Here is a 13,517-nt window from a genome sequence, read left to right on the forward strand (position 1 = left end):
TCCTATGTTGGAGTATCTATGCTATCTACAAGAAGAGGTAGGTTGTTTGGTTTAATGTTAATTTGAACACATTGGCTGTATCATTCCAAACAAATCTGATTGAAGTGCCTTTCCCATGGAAACCTGGGTTGGCCTGGGCAGTTATCGATTCTACGACTCCTGTAGACAACAGAGTCTAAATTACAAAGGTACTGCCTTGTACATATTAGAGCGAAATCCTGACAAATAAAACAACAATTAACACTGGCTTTGAATCATTCTTGACATGTTAGAATTGTTGAAGTACTGTTATTTTTGTATTTTACAATGAAATCATCTGGCAAATTTGGCTCTCAAATGCATGGTAATTAAAGGAAAGAGAAAATGACAGAACATCTTTAGCTACAGTACTAACTTGTATCTATCCCGTGTGGATCATTATATATATATATATATATATATATATATATATATATATATATATATATATATATGTATTAATAGAGAGAGAGAGAGATAGACCTAGTATATATATCAGAGACTTTTTTATGCAGTAAGAAATAAGGATCTCTCAAGAAAGAGAACTGGATGAATGAAATATTTATTTATTTTCCAATTCACTTGTCAGTGAAGAATTTTTATTATAGATAATTCTGAACATCCTGTCTTTTTCTGATGCTAGTGGAATAACTGGAACTGTCCGAAAGAGACTTGGAGGTAATTGTAGTGATAATTCCCAAATGGGTTAGTTTTTGGCTGGCGAAACAACGGCTAGGTGCGCGATGAATAGAGTCTTAACAACATGAAGAGCCTTAAAAATGACACTCTACAACGTTTCACTAATCAATTAAATACATGTACATTTAAATTTGTAATGGTATTCCAGCAACTATGTAATGAAAACATTGAAGAAATCACTCGGCTTTAATTGTCTGTAACTATTACTTGTGTCATTCCGGTGGCCTAGTGGTTAGAACGTCCGCCTCGGATGCGGGAGGTCGTGGGTTCGATCCCCGGCTGAGTCATACTAAAAACTTATAAAAATGGTACTAACAGCTGCCTCGCTTGGCGCTCAGCATTAAGAGGCTAGTGCTAGGACTGGTCGGCCTGGTGTCAGGATAATCTGACAGGATGGAACATGATGCTACCTGTCTGCGGCATGATGACCCAGTGCTAGACGTCACCTTAAACTGCCACACTGCAGACTGAGAAGTTGTTAAGGCTACGTTAAAAATGCAAATCACACACACACGTGTCGCTACTAGTCATGTAACGTGAGATCTATTCGTTGTGAAAGTATGGTGCTATTATGATGTAACAATAACCACAGGATTTTGAGGGCAGGACAAAATGGTTATTATTCTTACACTGGAGATTTTTTTCTAACATGAGATGAAAAAAGGCCGAGGTCATTCCGAATGCATGATATTGTGTGATCACAGCAACACGAACTGGCATGGAGGTAAATACGTTCTCGAGGACCGAATCAGACGGGTGGCATTTTATACAATAGCTAACCGTAATTTCAGAGTGAAATTAAAAAAAAAAAAAAACACAATTCAATCTAACACAATTACACGTTTCCAAAACAGTATAATCGTCCTTAACCCTTGCGAACGATTTTAAGCCTGTATAAATTGTCCTTTGCAACGACGTTTTCTTTACAACAAATTAGGCATATATTAGTTTAAGTGTGGCCTTTGCGATAGGCGAGGTAGGAGTGGGTGATAGGCTTGTCAAATAGCAAAAGAATCCCATCGCTGTTGCTGGGTTAAACAAGTGACAACAGTTGGCAAGTGAAATGTCCTTCCTTTTCCATTATTATTATTTATTTATTTATTTATTTATTTATTTGTGTTACTACGCTTCTTTTTAATAACAAATAACTCATACAAAACACCAGTTCAACAAGTTGTGTCTATTGCGATATCTAACATGGTTTAAGTCAGCTTGGTAAGGTAGAGACGGGAATATTTTCGAGTGTCAAGATGGGTTGATACTCATGATACTACAGCTGGATATATTAAATTGTGCGAAGACTGTGCATGATGGAGAACTGTATTCGTGTCTAGAATTTAAATGATGCATGCCTTCATTGCGAACGGTTTTTAATTATATCCTAAAAACGCATTAATAATGACAGCAGCGGTTTTAGGGTTGTGCGGCCCGGTGCGAAATGATGACAACGGGCCCCCAAAGTCTAATTTCTACATCACTGAAAAGATTAGGTGAAATATAGAAAAAATACGGGTTTATTTTATTTAAGAAATAATCTTCCATCTTTTGAACATAAAACAGAAAATTTTAATTTAAAAAACAGATTTAGTAAACCTTTCGCACCTCGCTAAGGACGCCAGTGAGAGAGAGAGGGCTAGCCACCAAAATATATTCTTTGGTTTTCGCGCCTATGCACTGTACATATGAAGTCAGTGTAGACAGATTTAATCCGGATCAAGAAAATTTTGGATTCATGCTTATGTACAAATGACATACGAATGTATGCACACGTTTATATCTATTTGTACAAAGGTTAATTTATTTGCCAGCGAGGACAGCCAATTTATACTATCAAACGTAAACCATTAAGCAATCATTATAAGCATGTACATTAGTCATATCTTGATAATTTGGCACTCTGATGCAGTTTAGCTTAGTCAGTTTATCAAGAATGAATTCATCATCTATATGAGTGTTAGAGGATTAGAATCTCTCTCTCTCTCTCTCTCTCTCCACATTCATTCATGTCCAGATTTAAAAGACGATCACTCATCGACTATACAGGTTTACATGCCAGTCATTTATCATTTAACTAGTGTTTAATATCTATGCATTCTCTGATCAATATTTGTATATTTAATTGATATTTCACATTTAATAAGTATGTATAACCAGTGTATTCTCTCCTCGTATACTGTACTGATCTTTGCCAGGAAAAGATACGGCCTTTTGTTTCCGGTGTGAATACAGCTTCCGAATCTATATTTATTGCACTATACCAATGTTTGCTATATATTGAAGTCAATTATGCTTAAGTATCTTTCAGTAATACTCCCTCAGCAATCTCAACACATAACACATAAATAATGAATGACATGGAGACAAAAACGACATTTCTTGTGAAAGGTCAGTCTATGTGCACTACGTTGTTTTAAACAGAAAGAACCTTTGTTCAATCAATACAGATTACTCTTTTTGCTATTTCCAACACGTAGGTTCTTTAAATTTAAAAGGGTAAAATTATATGGTATTTTTAAATCTGCTCTTCCAACGTGATGATTTTTCCATGTAGTAACAGTCCTTTTCCAGTTTTGTGCTATTTTGTCTCGTCAATCTTTATGTAAGGGAGATAATTACATTGTGGACTTAATGCGGCCATTATAACGCAGGAGTTGAAACTTTCCAATGTTGTTATTATTATTATTATTATTTTAATATATGTTAAAATGTTTGAAGTTAAAATAGCTTATATACAGTTATGAGGCCAGGATATGGTCATATTTTTAATTACATCAGAAAATCTTACTGTAAAATTAGACCATTGAATTCATTCATAATTTTGCATGATAACATTCTAATTATTAGTGATTTTATACATTATATATTACAACTGACATATTTATATCGGTGAAATTATTTCTTTGATTTTTATACACTTTTTATGCTCTGATCTACTTAATTAATAACATATATCAACGGAAATATTTTGTAATTGTATGCGCCAAGAACACGTTAATCTGAATATTTGCAAAAGACGCCATTATATGCGTGATATATAATCCTTCTGTATCTTTGTCAACCGAGATTAAAACCAAGAAAATCGATTTTGGAAGTGTTAGGATAAATCTTTTCATGTCAGAACACGATGCCTTTTGATATTTTTTCCTCAATTGCCCATGCATTATTTAGGTAATTTTTCTCCCTGATGAAATTTTTTTTTTTTATAGCAATAAGGTAAATAGTGGGGGAAAAATATGTTCATACAAATAAAAATAAAATATACAAATTGAAAAGACGACCATGACATTGTACAGAAAAGGACGCAAGCGATGCAAACATGTTCGGACAAAGCAAATTTATGAACTGTCGACGTGGCTATGTTTGTGCTGTGAATTCTATATTTGATTAATTCGATTCTGGATTTTTCTGTGACTTATTTCAGGACTAAAATACAATTTTAGGTAAGTGATATTTTTATCTTACTATTTTAAAAGCTAGAAATCCCCAGCATTCGTCATTCCACCCCTGAGGCGAGGCACGCCTTGACCTGGAAAGTCCATGTTGATTATATTAGTTATGATGTAAATGGGGCTGATCAACGATTTTTCACAACCATATATGGATAATTGATATGATATGTGATTATTATACACATTTTATACAAATAGACATTGCAACTCTGGTTTATGCAATGCATTTGGCCTAATTATTGCTACAGATCAAAATACGCCCTTTAAGCGCTTCACCTCAGTCGACATGACTAACGCTGGCTCGATTTAGTAACATATGTTCCTGAATCAGACTGCTGATCAACACTTATAGCCAAAAGTACCATTTTATCAGGATAAAACACTTTACCCTCCAACTGAATATTTTGCACTCACACATTTCTTTGTGTTCATCATCATCATTATCATATATGTAAATATGACTTTAGAGTGGTATACAATATGGCGGCAGAGAGAGAGAGAGAGAGAGAGAGAGAGAGAGAGAGAGAGAGAGATGTTGTTTATATAAAAAGAGCAACAATTTTGATTTTAGCTTGCACTGATTCTTTTTCTTGTGAAAGTTATATCCATTTGATTTTGCTTGGCCCAATCTGTGATAATATATTTTTTCTTTCTTCTATTTTCCTCTCTCCATATGTCTTTGTGTTTCTGTTTGTCTGTCTGTTTCTGTATCTGTTTATGTTTCGTGTGTGGACTATATGGTACATGTAGATCTGTTAGAGTGAAAGTGTAAAGGGTGGAAACAATTATATAGTGACTACAGGAGACATATACAAAGAGACAAAAAGTCATACACACACACCAAGAAACATGATTAAATTAAGTATCACAAATATAACTTTGTTCAAAAATGATTGCCCCTTTTATTCTCTTTAATTCTTTGCTCAATCGTCGCATCATGTAAAGGTAACTTAATTGACGTGAAATTGTTTATTTTTTATGCTTGTTCGTGTTTTCATTGTCCACTGAAACTGAACTTGTTTGGACTGATTATTCGGAGACCAAATGTCCATGTAATTCTCAGTTTTTTATGTCACTGTACGTACGTACGTATCTAACTACCTTAATACCTACCTACTTTCCTAAGTTTTTAAACACTGACACAAGCGGATACAATCTGGTCCCTTTACGTACGCAGAAGATAATGCCAAATCTATTTCTAATGGATTTATCAACATTTGACATTCACAAGTATGGATTTGTATTATATCTATGTAATAATGTTCTGCTTAGCTCTGATTCAGTTTTGAGATAGAGGATGTACATAGCAGTTCATTTTGAATTGGATTCTAAGACAGTTTGGATGATTTCTGCACTTTTATCTCTAAGTATTACTTAGTATAAGAATAAGTGTTAGGTCTGATATCGAGCAAGATAGCGTTATGCCTCACTTGACTTCGCGCTTATGTATCGATATCCTCACTGATGTGTCTATTTGCCCCAATGTAGGCTTTATCAAGACAGGATAATACGTGCCAAAATATCGAGATTTGCAGTGACAGAACTGTTAACAACATACGGTTTACACATCCTGGCATTTAAGGGTATCCTTCATATGAACGGAACCAAAGGCCAGGGTAAAACTTTGTTGTATATTAGTTTGGCACGTAGGGCAATTTTGACTTTCATTTGGACTACGACCGTTTTCTGCAAGCTAATACGCTTGTTAAAATTAAAACACAATTACAATTCATTAAAACATTTGAACAACTATGTATAGATAATAAAATAAAAGGAGTTGTTTCTATTGTTCATTGTTTTGGATGCCACATGGACAAGGCCAAATACGCACTCACCCATGCATCTCAGTCGTCCCATACCCTCTATGCTCGTTGTGGAAATGGTACACAATGACGTATTTTGTAATGGCAGACTAGTCTACTATCCTTATGATTTGCACCTCCTGGAAAGTACTGTTGTGCCTAGTTTATCTTCACAAATAGTAATTATTGACTTATGAAGTACAATTTTTATGTCATAGTGCAGCCAAATTATGCGCGATTTAAAAATCAAAATATTCCGGATAATCGTTTATACAAGATTTCGTCCTATCCACGTTTCATTATTTTCTTCGTTTTTTGTCCGTTTCTCTTCTTTTTCCAACATCATCATAGTGTATTTACCCTCCTTTATTGCAATGTATGTTTGGCTTTAATGTTAATGAGAAAATATGTTGAATAAATAAAAACTATGGTTATTACCTGTCATGTAAATTTACATTATTTATAGTCTCCCTTTTAGATTGGACGGATCATTTTTAAGGTGAAAGAAATACTCGAGAAGTTTTCTAACTGCTTATACACGTTAAATCTCCAGATTCGTGAAAATAATATTTAATAGCAATTGAAACGACAATCGTCGCTTTATATTTTTCTTTCGGTCATTGCTCATGTTCACTGGTCTATGTCAACCATGTAGCTTTACTCGTGTTAACTGGTCTGTGTCAACCATGTAACTTTACTCATGTTAACTGGTCTATGTCAACCATGTAGCTTTACTCATGTTAACTGGTCTGTGTCAACCATGTAGCTTTACTCATGTTAACTGGTCTGTGTCAACCATGTAGCTTTACTCATGTTAACTGGTCTATGTCAACCATGTAGCTTTACTCATGTTAACTGGTCTATGTCAACCATGTAGCTTTACTCATGTTAACTGGTCTGTGTCAACCATGTAGCTTTACTCATGTTAATTGGTCTGTGTCAACCATGTAGCTTTACTCATGTTAACTGGTCTGTGTCAACCATGTAGCTTTACTCATGTTAACTGGTCTATGTCAACCATGTAGCTTTTCATGATGCAAGAATGGAGACAGCCATTTAGTGACATCTGACTAGATATGGCGTGGAAATCCTTGATCTAAGCAATATACCTTTACCAAAAGCGGACGGAAACAAAGCAACACACACACACACACACACACACACACACACACACACACACGTTTAGTTTTTTTTATTTTGTCATAATTAGCGAGAACATGTTTATCACCTCTATCCAGTTCAAAACTGAGGCAGTCTTTCAGAGTGTAAAAATATGCGTCATGTACATAGGACAATTTTCATTTAAAATGTTTTAATCAGTAATAAACAAGAAGTCAACATACCAGTATAGGGGTTGTGTAAACCATATATATATATATATATATATATATATATATATATATATATATATATATATATATATATATGAAAATGAAAAACCGAGCAGATTTTATATCTCAGATCCTGTATTTTAAATTTCCTGGCTTATAAGTGTTGTATTTTCTTTTATTCGATCATAGATACAGGTCAAGGAAGATAATTGGTTAATTATCAAGATAAAATATCCGGTATTTCGTTTAAAATTTATTAAGATAAGAGGCCATAATTTTGATCATGTGACTTACAAGCCTGGTGTAAGTCACATGACGTATGTCAATACACACCTTGTCAAAACAATATGGCGGATAGCCAGTGCTTCAAGTGTTAAAATCAAAATATCTAATCAATGATCCGACATATGAATTACTTTATTATATATGTAGCAATGAGTCATTATGTGGTTTATCACCATAGAAGTGTACCCCCAATATATCGTTAGATTTTAATTATATAAGTAGGCGTTGGGCAGGATTGTGCCTTGATCAAAGGGAGATAACTGCCATAACTAGCACGCTGTTAAAAATAATCAACAGGTAACAGGAGTATTATGTGTTAGTTTTGAGTAAACAAGTAAGGATTGTGATGCGATAAATTCATCAAATTTGGCTCAAGGTGAACGATATTCAAGACAGTTATAAAATACAGTACAGCTCGGCACATTAACATGTAACTAACTATATTGTTTACAAATCCATCTATCCATCCATCCGTCCATATACATATACGGAATTTCATGTATCCACCTATCGATTAATCGCTCCACTATACTTTATATATATATATATATATATATATATATATATATATATATATATATATATATATATATATATATTACTGTGGCCATTGTTTGTCTTGTTTTGTCTGTGGTATGTAAATTTCACACACACACACACACACACACACACACACACACTTCAAGTGTTTCTAATATGCAGATTGGGTAAAGTGCAGATATACATAAGAAAATAACTATATTAAATTACATACTTTTGTTTCATTCATATTTCTTTGCGTATACATGGCATGCTTTAGGTTTGGTCCTAGCGTGCGAATACATGAGATGCTTTAGGTCTTGTCCTTGGCGTAAATGTACATAATATGTTTTGGGTTTGGATGACTTTAATGAAGAATATTAGCTGGAAATAGCTGAATTTGTATTGTGCACAAAATATATAAAAATACGCCTCTTTCATACCTTACATAAGACCGAACAAAACATATTCAATGATAACTGCAATCGGAAAACAACTTAAAGGTGAACCCAGAGCATGCAGCGAGGGTGTTTTTAAAATGTTAATATAATAAGATAAACACACAGGTAATTATGAGGAGGAAAGGATGCGAGAAAACGAACACAGAAGAGGAATAATTCAAAATCAAGAGACATTTTAAAGTGGTAAATCTCAAAGTTAATTACTTTGCTTGTATTTCAAACCGATATATATCCTGGCGACTTAATGACACGAGTTTAAGGTACATATCGCCATCGGTTTTAAGACGTAAGTTGGCAGTCGTTCATAGTACGTACTGTAGTACCTCATTAATACGTATGCAGTATTAACGTATGCACTTGTTAATGATACTAGAAATAGTCCTAAAACGAGTATTAATCGTACCAACCCACCATTCAGTCTCAAGCATCACGTGTACAGCCTTCTTCGTATATAATACATGTTTTTACAAGTATGCAAATTCTTAATATAATACAAGAAAAGTCTTATATAAGGGGTTATAGGAAGTGTAGACAAGTTTGCAGACGAACAAATAACATGAGAGAGAGAGAGAGAGAGAGAGAGAGAGAGAGAGATGTGGTTTGCATTCATTGTGATTCCAATGTCTTATAATTTTAAAATTATGAATTGTTTTTATTTTTGTTTCAAATCACACCCACATGTGTGTATCCTTCCGACAGACATTAGCGAAATAAGGTTTCCATTTACTAAGTTTTTATGATCAGCAGTTTGATTGCAACGAGTCAGACAAAAAAGTTCAGTAATCCTTAGCTTCGAAATGAAGTTAAGAAAAATGTAATAATTTTGTTCTTTCCATATCATCCGAACCGTTCTAAATTTCATCAGCATTTAGAAAAGAAATATCATTTGCAACTTTTTTTGTTTGAGAAGTTGTTCACAGCAAGCCGCCATCTGTGCATTTGACGTTGCCATGAGAAACAAAGAAATGCTTGCCTTTTGGTCAAAAATTATTTTTATTACCTTACATGAGATTAAAGCTGCATGCTTTAAAATGAGAGCAATTTTGATAATCATATGTTTGACATTATTTTGGCATGGAAATGAATGTTTCGTGTGAGAGCTTTTGACAACGATCTTAGCAGTGTCAAGCGCACATGTATTTTTTTTGAACGATCTTGGCAGTGTCAAACGCACTGGAGGCGGGCCATGCACTTGCAGCTTGGAGCGTTCTGGTGAAGTGTTCACGCTATTATTATTATTGAAAGTCACGGGCTACAGTGGTTGATTTTTATAGGAGTATTATGCCTTAGAAAGTAACATAAAAGGTAGACAAGAATCTCCACCAAATGGTTTCAGAATGTCCTTTTTCGTATTATACCTATCACTTTTGAATTGTCGCATTTCTTACTGTACCTTGCAACCATCTTCAGCCATATTTCATTCTTACTTTATTAGCAATTGTCAGAATAAATTGTAATGGAACCACTTTTATAAAACTCCCAGTGTAAACTAAAAGGATGTCTATTGCAATATTATTTTCTTCGTTTCGAATCTTTTAATATAGTCAGGATCTATGTAATTGAGTGATTGCATACTTATTTTTGAAACTTTGGAACAATGCTAGGCACAAACATGAATCATCGTTAAAACGAAGAAAATTCCAGAACTTTTTTGTGTTCTGCTTCGTGCCGAAAATAAGTTTCATTTTCATCTTGGAAAAACATGGTTCAGCATCCGATGTTGTTATGTTGAAAACTGGTTTGCATGTGTCTAGACATTAATATAATTTAACAGTTTATTTTGACAATTGCATTTTCATAGTATCAGCGGAGCATGCAGCCTTCCATTGATTGCTGAAAGATCAACTACATTTCAAAGAACCAGCATATGTACGCCAACTTCATGATTGAAAGCGCAGGTGCACTGATATAAACATGATATTTTCACTTATTGTCATATCTATCTATCATTGTATTTATATATGTTTCTGATGCATTCATTTAATTTCATCCCATCCTCCATATTTCCTTTCTTTCCATTTGTCTCTGTCTTTTTTTCTTACTCAGAAGTCAAGGATCGCCGCACGTCAGAAAGCGGTACCAGCTTAGGGCGGGGTCACTGCTAAACACGGAGGGGTTAGCTTCAGGTGGCCTGTCCCCGAGATAGCTGAGAAGCCCCCTTCGCGCAACTCTGACGTGAGTCCCTCAGGTGGGAAGGCGGCCTGCCCATGGCTGCCGAGGTGATCTGAAGGCGGTCCTGCCAGTGTGGTAGTCGACTGCCTTCCGACTTCCGAGTTTATATTTTCTTTTCTTTCCTGATTCAACTTCTTGTTTTGAATACTCTGTTCATGAGACAAATTTAATGCAAACTTCTGTTTTCAGCTTAGTTATATTCCATTCTTAAGTTCTGCGACTCAAATGTGCTGGATATACACAGAATCGACCTCAATGCAACATCATAAGTAACAATTGTGTGTGTGTGTGTGCGCGTGTGTGTGATTTGGTTTGTCTCTAAACTAGTCCCTTATTATTAGCTATTCTCAGATAGAATTCCTCTTCGCATCATCTCACTTGAAATATTCACCAGTTTTGTTATTAGTATAATTTGACTTAAAAAAATGTGCAAATTGTAACATTATACTTCATCTAATCCAGCATCAAGCCATTCGTTCCGTTTGAGCTATGGCAAAGTTTGGTTTTGGAATAGTCGCCCTTTTTTGTACATGAAACTGTGTGTGTGTGTGTCTGTGTGTGTGCTTTTTATTATTGAAATTGGCACTGTGATTTATGATTGTAGGAAGAGAAATCACTAAAGTGTCACCATGTTACCCCGAGCAAGTAACAAACATTATTCTGCAAAAAAGAAAAAGAAAATAAAAGCAAATGTTTGAATTTTAATAACTAAACTTAAGGCATGACACGTATTTAGAAGGATTAAGGGTGGGTAAGTGTTCGCAATACATTAATATCCCCTCTACACACCTGCTAATGTAACCCCTATTGGCCGTTTCCCACAAACTTATGGTTTGTGCGAAATGGAATCAAGTTTCACGTGAAATTAATTTCCTCGTACTTCGCTATTTCAACTGTGCATGCCTTGTAAGGACATAACAGAACGCTGTTGTTATAAAGCTATTGTTATTAGGTTTTAAAGGGTCTATTGTAAGATTTCAGTGAATTCCCCATTACATATTTCAAAACAAATACTATAAAATAGCTTACAGGTATTAGGGTGGTGAGTATAGGAATTTGTCTCTTTTATGTTCGGGTGATTTGACATGTTGACTAACTGTTTTTCGGACGTGGGTAAATTAGACATTGCATTCTTTCTGTTTTGTATTATTAAGGACACATGTACAAAGGATTATGAAAGGAAGAAATATAGAGGGAGATAACTCTTTTCTGCGTTGTTAGGGTGTGTGAGAGTCTATAAGTTTGCTACATAAAGGTATGCTTTGCCCATTATCACAGGCATACTTTTATGCTGAAATACAACGAATTTATTCGCAATTAATATAAGTAAATCGTACAATTCACAGCATTTCTTTGATAAATTCCTAATTATAGTGTTAATCAAAAGAACCCCCTACCCCCCTCTCTCTCCGAATTGATGCATCGGACTTTAACAGTACTGGTGTGGTTAGGAACACTGATTAGCAAAAGTTGTTTGTTTTGAAGAAAAATATAGATTACTTAGTTTTCAAAGAAAGACAACATAATCAATTTGGACTAAAGACAACATCATTAGTATTACACGAAAGACAACATAAGCAGTTTCGAAATCAAGAGCAACATAAACAATTTTGAAAAAAAAAAGACAACATACGCAGTATAGTTATAATGGAAATATTCAAATAAAAAGGAATGCTACAAACAGTTACATTCTTTACCGTAACACAGCAGACGCTTAACTATTGGCCTTTCCTATTCATTTGGGCCTGAATTGCGCAGCGGTAACGCCATCGCTTTCCACCACTGCAATCCACAGTTCAGTCTTCGGACACGTGATTACGCATCTAAGATTAGTGTCTTATTCTGTGTTCTCCGGTTTTCTACAACTGCAAAAATAGCGTAACACCAACATCTGTGCCATAGAGAGCACCATGTACAAGCTATTACAACGTTTTTTTTTGCGATCGTCATTGACTATATATTTATATGCTGTAAAATCAGGTACTCTTGGGGTACTGTCTAACTGATGCCGAGGCCGACTTGCATAAAGTTTAGAATTAATTCTTTGCCATACCCTACAATTGCATGTTGATTTCATAATCTAAAAGATGGTCGCTAATCAATGGAAATGAATCACTTTCTGGAAGACGGTTGTCGGCGATTTGTGAGCTGGAAGTGGCTGCTGTGAGTCGGGCAATTGATAAAGATATTTGATACACAATGGAAAATATTTAATATTATCACGGTTATTAACTAGTCCGCTACTTTTAATATATTGACTAATCATTTGAAGCTCAAATTGGTTTACACAAGATGGGTCCCACATTTGATGATGATTGATAAAAAGAGCTAATCATCCAATCGCCAAATGTGAAACAATTGACCAGATATGTTTGACTGAGATTGTGTCAGGTGATGAAACATGGGTTTACTTTTTTTTTAAAACCCGACTCAAGAATAATAAAGCTGAATCTGGGAAAACGAGCAGAGATCACAAATCGATCGGCTTAGTACGACTGTCAAAAGAGTTTTACATGATTTTTTTTGAAGCAAAAGGTCCGGTCGTCAAGGCATATGTTCATGTCTCTGCTAGAGTCACTGGATAATTTTATGCTTCAAAAGTGTTGCCAAAAGATGTGAAACACTACCAAACCACTCAACCAAGTGCCAGTGCCACAGGTATCCATCTACTCCATGACAGCGCATCGTCACATAAATATGATGTAGTGACTGAGTTCCTAAATAGCATCGAAACATTGCCTCATCCTCCATTAAGCCCTGCTTTAGCTCCAAGTGGTTTGT

At 34.9% G+C, this 13,517-nt stretch overlaps 1 long non-coding RNA gene across 1 annotated transcript in view; it reads left to right on the plus strand.

Annotated features, from left to right (window-relative positions):
• Positions 1–4,018: 4,018 nt before the first annotated feature.
• LOC149799271 (uncharacterized) overlaps positions 4,019–13,517 on the plus strand; it is a 277,158-nt gene continuing 267,659 nt past the window's right edge. The window contains exon 1 of the long non-coding RNA XR_016421129.1: positions 4,019–4,157. This is a non-coding gene — a long non-coding RNA (uncharacterized LOC149799271). The remainder of the gene's footprint in view (positions 4,158–13,517) is intronic.

Source organism: Sinohyriopsis cumingii, chromosome 5 (genome assembly GCF_028554795.1).
Source record: "Sinohyriopsis cumingii isolate HCF-2022 chromosome 5, ASM2855479v2, whole genome shotgun sequence".
Taxonomy (NCBI): Eukaryota; Metazoa; Mollusca; class Bivalvia; order Unionida; family Unionidae; genus Sinohyriopsis; species Sinohyriopsis cumingii.